This window comes from Carassius auratus, chromosome 2 (assembly GCF_003368295.1).
Source record: "Carassius auratus strain Wakin chromosome 2, ASM336829v1, whole genome shotgun sequence".
NCBI classification, from domain to species: domain Eukaryota; kingdom Metazoa; phylum Chordata; class Actinopteri; order Cypriniformes; family Cyprinidae; genus Carassius; species Carassius auratus.
The window spans coordinates 2266471-2272714 of NC_039244.1; the positions used below are offsets into that span (position 1 = coordinate 2266471).

The following is a 6244-nucleotide window of genomic DNA, read 5'->3' on the forward strand; positions in this document are numbered from 1 at the left end:
CAAGAAACTAGTCGGAGATGATTCGAGCTTTGTGACATTATCCTGCTGGAAGTAGCCATCAGAGGATGGGCACAAGGGAGGCCATGGCATTTAAACCATGCCCAATTGGCACTAAGGGACCTAAAGTGTGCCAAGAAAACATCCCCCACACCATTACACCAACACCACCAGCCTGCACAGTGGTAACAAGGCATGATGGATCCATGTTCTCATTCGGTTTACGCCAAATTCTGTCCAACTGTCCAATTTTGGTGAGCTCGTGCAAACTGTATCCTCTTTTTCCAATTTGTAGTGGAGATGAGTGGTACCCGGTGGGGTCTTCTGCTGTTGTAGCTCATCCGTCTCAAGGTTGTGTGTGTTGTGGCTTCACAAATGGTTTGCTGCATACCTCGGTTGTAACCAGTGGTTATTTCAGCCAAAGTTGCTCTTCTATCAGCTTGAATCAGTCGGCTCATTCTCCTCTAACCATTCTTAGTAAACCCTAGAAATGGTTGTACGTGGAAATCCCAGTAACTGAGCAGATTGTGAAATACTCAGACCGGCCCGTCTGGCACCAACAACCATGCCACGGTCACAATTGCTTAAATCACCTTTCTTTCCCATTCTGACATTCAGTTTGGGGTTCAGGAGATTGTCTTGACCAGGACCACACCCATAAATGCATTGAATCATCTGCCATGTGATTGGTTGATTAGAAAATTGCATTAATGAGAAATTTAACAGGTGTTCCTAGTAATCCTTTAGGTGAGTGTATATATATATATATTATGTCGTATCTAAACAGAAAACATTTTCTCATCCAAAAAAGATCACATCATATATATAATTTAAAAAATTTTGTATCATCCAAAAAAACATAAAACATGGATCTCAACAAAAAACAACTAATCCAAAAAAACTAATCAGAATCAGAATATTTTTAGATCCCATCCAAAGACATTTTTTAAATGTAAAAAAAATGTTTTTATTTCCTAAAAAAAAATTTTTTATTTAAAATCTTCTCATCTAAAAAAAAGCATTTCTTCAACAATCAACCCTTAAAAATGTGATCTCATCAATTTTTTTTCGCTCATCAAAAAAAATTAAATAAAATTGTCTCATAAAAAAATGGATCTTATATATATAAAAAAAATAAAAACATTTTTGTCATCCAAAAAAATATATATAAATCAATTTTTTACATCTCATCCTAATTTTTTTCTCTCATCAAAATAAATATATATTTTAAATAAGCGTGAGTAAGTCATCTTGAGAGCTTGAGCTCAGGAAGCATCTGTGACACTCATTGTCTTCTCTTGAGGTCGTGAATCAGGTCTTCTGTGTTTTTAGGAAGCGCTGAGATCCGAGGGAGTCATCTCTGACCCTTCAGTGATCCACGGACACTCTCTCACTCTCACAGGAATCAGAAACGGCTCTTACTTTAAAGATGTTAAGCTACACATCGAGAAACTGATTCGGATGAATGGGTCAGGATTCACCGAAGGGGCAGAATTTGATGTTTAGTTTAGTTTTCCTTGTGTGTGATGATGATGATGTACAGTGACAGTCAGTGTATGTTTCAGTCCTGAGAGCGAAACGCTTTATTCTGACACTTCATATGCACAAACACACTAGATGTTTTCATATCTTCAGATGAACTCAATCACACAGAGACAGCGTCCAAAACACTGGATCGTACAAGCAACGTGTGTTTAATCATCACATTCTCTGGAGAGGAGCAGAAGAAGAGAGTGAAAAATAAATCTATGAGACTTGAACATGATTGTCCGTCTATGAATCTGCTAAATATAAAATAATTAAACCTGTTTAGAATTTAGATTGCGGTTTGTTTTCAGTCCGCAGTTGAGCTGCGCATAAATCAATTTTACAAAAAACTTTTTGTAGCCATTTTGACAAGAAATTCATTAAAAAAATAAAAAATAAATCCCTTTTTATGCACCATTATACAATACACAATCATAAACAGCTGAATGTATCTGAACATATAAATTAAAAGGATGGATTTATTTTATTTTTTTTGTTTGAAGTCTCTTCTGCTCATCAAGGCTGCATTTATTTGATCAGAGTAAATAAAAAAACTGTAATATTGTGAAATATTATTACAATTTAAAATATCAGTGTTCTATTTAAATTCAATTTAAAGTGTAATTTATTTCTGTGATCAAAGCTGTATTTTCAGCATCATTCCTCCAGTCTTCAGTGTCACAGAATCTTCAGAAATCAGGTTTCTGTGAGGAACAAGGTTAAAAAGAACAGCATTTATTCAAAATAGTCTCTTTTTTTGTCACTTTACAGTCAATTTAATGAATTGGACACATCCTTTGCACATTAAATGTATTAACTTCTTTCAAAAATGTTTAATGTTACTGTATATGTTAAAAAAGATTTAATATTTTAAGTAAATGCTGTACTTTTTTTAGATCATGTGACACTGAAGACTGGAGGAATGATGCTGAAAATACAGCGGAGCATCACAGAAATACATTACACCTTAACACAGATTCACACAGAAAACAGTGGTTTTAAATTAGAATAATATTTCACAATTTTGCATTTTTTTCTGTATTTCTGATCAAATAAATGCAGCCTTGATGAACAGAAGAGACGTCATTAAAAATCTACCAGATCCCAAACCAAAAAATGAGGAAAATCTAATTTTAAACTCGAGCAGAAGTCCAGAGTGAATTAATTACAGAAAGCAAAACACAAAGACACACGAACATCTAGCTCTTTTTTCTCTTTTCTTTTATTTCTTCAACTTCGTCTAGTACGAGACAGTAAAGTGAACGTCTGTGTGGATAAATGCTGCTCTGAGAGAAAGCACATTAATAATATATTTAATAATAATTACAGTAATAAAACAGTCTGCGTTGGTATCGTTAGGAACAGAACGAATGAGGAAGAACGCTGTCCGAAGCTCTCCCTTCGTCTGGATGAAGATTAAAACCACATTTACACTTTCGACGGAGTTTGAGTGAAACCAAGACCCTCAGATCTCGCTGGATACAGCAGTTCATGGCTCTAACATCCATCCGTCCCCCAACAGAAAACAGAGAAGGAACCGAAACAAAGGGAGATGCTCTACAGGATGAACTTGCCGAGGAAGAACCCGATGAAGATGGCAGCGATGACCACCAGCAGCGAGGGAAGAGATCCAGCCCTGGACTCCAGACCCAGAGCAGAGCTGGAGTTACTCGTGACGTGTTCACTGCGCTGGAGCTTCCTGAGCCGCAGACCCTCGTCCTGACACACACACACACACACACACACACACACACACACACAAGTGGGTTCATCCCATAGACGTAATGGTTTTTATTCTGTAGAAACTGTATATTCTATCTCCCTACACCAACCCTACACCTAACCCTAACCCTCACAGGAAACTTTGTGCATTTTTACTTTCTCAAAAAAACTCATTCTGTATGATTTATAAGTGTTTAGAAAAATGGGGACATGGGTTATGTCCTCATAAGTCTCCCTCTCCTTGTAATACCTGTGTCATACCCATGTCATTATACAGAGTTGTGTCCTGATATGATACAAAACCATGAGCACACACACACACACACACGCACGTACACACACTCTCGCACACACGCACACTCACTCACACACACACTCTCTCTCACGCTCTCTTTCTCTCTCTCTCACACACATACACACACACTCTCTCACTCTCTCTCACACACACACACTCTCTCTCTCTCACACACACACACTCTCTCTCTCTCACACACACACACACACACTCTCTCTCACACACACACACTCTCTCTCACACACACCACCACTCACTCACACACACACACACTCACTCACACACACACACACACACACACTCACTCACTCTGTCACACACACACACTCTCTCACTCTCTCACACACACACACTCACTCACTCTGTCACACACACACACTCTCTCACTCTCTCACACACACACTCTCACACACACAAACACACACACTCTCTCACTCTCTCTCTCTCACACACTCTCTCACTCTCACACACACACACTCTCTCACTCTCTCTCTCACACACACACTCTCACACACACTCTCTCACTCACACACACTCTCTCACTCTCACTCTCTCACACACTCTCACACACACACTCTCTCTCACTCTCACACACACTCTCACTCACACACACTCTCTCTCACTCACACTCTCTCTCACTCACACACACACACACACACTCTCTCTCTCACACACACACACACACACACACACACACACACACACACACACACACCCTCGTTAGCTAACCTCGTGAGACCTCTAGACAGCAGCTCGCTGACGGTTCAGCCAAAAGCAAAGAGCTTTCAGGTCAGGTATTACTTATTTTACCCAATTAGCATTAACCAATAAAACATTTATGTTAATTTAAATTAAAGCTTTAATTAAATATAAATAATAGATGAAAAACTTTTTTTTGTTAGCTGCCGAAGCACTTAAATTACTAACCGTAAGTAATTTCTTAAGTCAATTAAACCTAATATTTAAAAATTAATTAATTTACAAAAGCATTGAGATCACAGAAAGAACTAAAGTTGCTAACTTAACAATAAATGGCTAAATAGTAATTATAATGTTTTATCAATGCTGATGAACCGAATGCAGGAAGGAAACTGTTAAAATAAGCACAGCATTAACGACGACCTTGAAATAAGAGCGCGATGTTCATCTGATAATCATGAAAGTATAGCGTTCGTTGCTTTAGCAAACTTTAGCTTCTATAGTATTTTATTCTGTGAAAATGGGAAAATTATTCTGTGCAGAAGATTTAAATTACTACTAATTAAATGTAGTAGACTAAATAAAACAAATCTTGGCTTACATGCAATTTTACGTATGCCATGCCATAGCATCATTAAACTAGCATCTAACAATGGACAAAAGGTATTTTATTTCAGTTTTTTCTAGCCTATGGTTCTCTAACCATAGATGCTACTGTAATTATTCCGCCTTGACTAAGCATTTAAAGAATTTATGGGAAGCATTTAAATCATCCTGTGAAAGCACTTAAAGAATGCAGAATCGATCGTTATAATCGAATCAAATTTAATTGTGAATCGAATCGTTCTACATTTGCAAAAATCGTTCATGAATCGAATCGGAAGCCAATGACTTGTAAATCGAATCCGAAGCCAATGACTCGTGAATCGAGTCGGAAGCCAATGACTCGTGAATCGAATCGGAAGCCAATGACTCGTGAATCGAATCCGAAGCCAATGACTCGTGAATCGAATCCGAAGCCAATGACTCGTGAATCGAATCGGAAGCCAATGACTCGTGAATCCAATCGGAAGCCAATGACTCGTGAATCCAATCGGAAGCCAATGACTCGTGAATCCAATGGGAAACCAATGACTCGTGAATCCAATGGGAAACCAATGACTCGTGAATCGAATGGGAAACCAATGACTCGTGAATCGAATCGTTCTACATTTGCAAAAATCGTTCTTGAATCGAATCGGAAGCCAATGACTTGTAAATCGAATCCGAAGCCAATGACTCGTGAATCGAGTCGGAAGCCAATGACTCGTGAATCGAATCGGAAGCCAATGACTCGTGAATCGAATCCGAAGCCAATGACTCGTGAATCGAATCCGAAGCCAATGACTCGTGAATCGAATCGGAAGCCAATGACTCGTGAATCCAATCGGAAGCCAATGACTCGTGAATCCAATCGGAAGCCAATGACTCGTGAATCCAATCGGAAGCCAATGACTCGTGAATCGAATCCGAAGCCAATGACTCGTGAATCGAATCCGAAGCCAATGACTCGTGAATCGAATCCGAAGCCAATGACTCGTGAATCGAATCGGAAGCCAATGACTCGTGAATCCAATCGGAAGCCAATGACTCGTGAATCCAATGGGAAACCAATGACTCGTGAATCGAATGGGAAACCAATGACTCGTGAATCGAATGGGAAACCAATGACTCGTGAATCGAATCGGAAGCCAATGACTCGTGAATCGAATCGGAAGCCAATGACTCGTGAATCGAACCCGAAGCCAATGACTCGTGAATCGAATCCGAAGCCAATGACTCGTGAATCGAATCCGAAGCCAATGACTCGTGAATCGAATCCGAAGCCAATGACTCGTGAATCGAATCCGAAGCCAATGACTCGTGAATCGAATCCGAAGCCAATGACTCGTGAATCGAATCCGAAGCCAATGACTCGTGAATCGAATGGAAAACCAATGACTCGTGAATCGAATCGGAAACCAA

General features: G+C 39.2%; 1 pseudogene; it reads right to left on the reverse strand.

Annotated features, from left to right (window-relative positions):
* Window positions 1-2729: 2729 nt before the first annotated feature.
* LOC113112284 (vesicle-associated membrane protein-associated protein A-like) overlaps window positions 2730-6244 on the reverse strand; it is a 14748-nt pseudogene continuing 11233 nt past the window's right edge.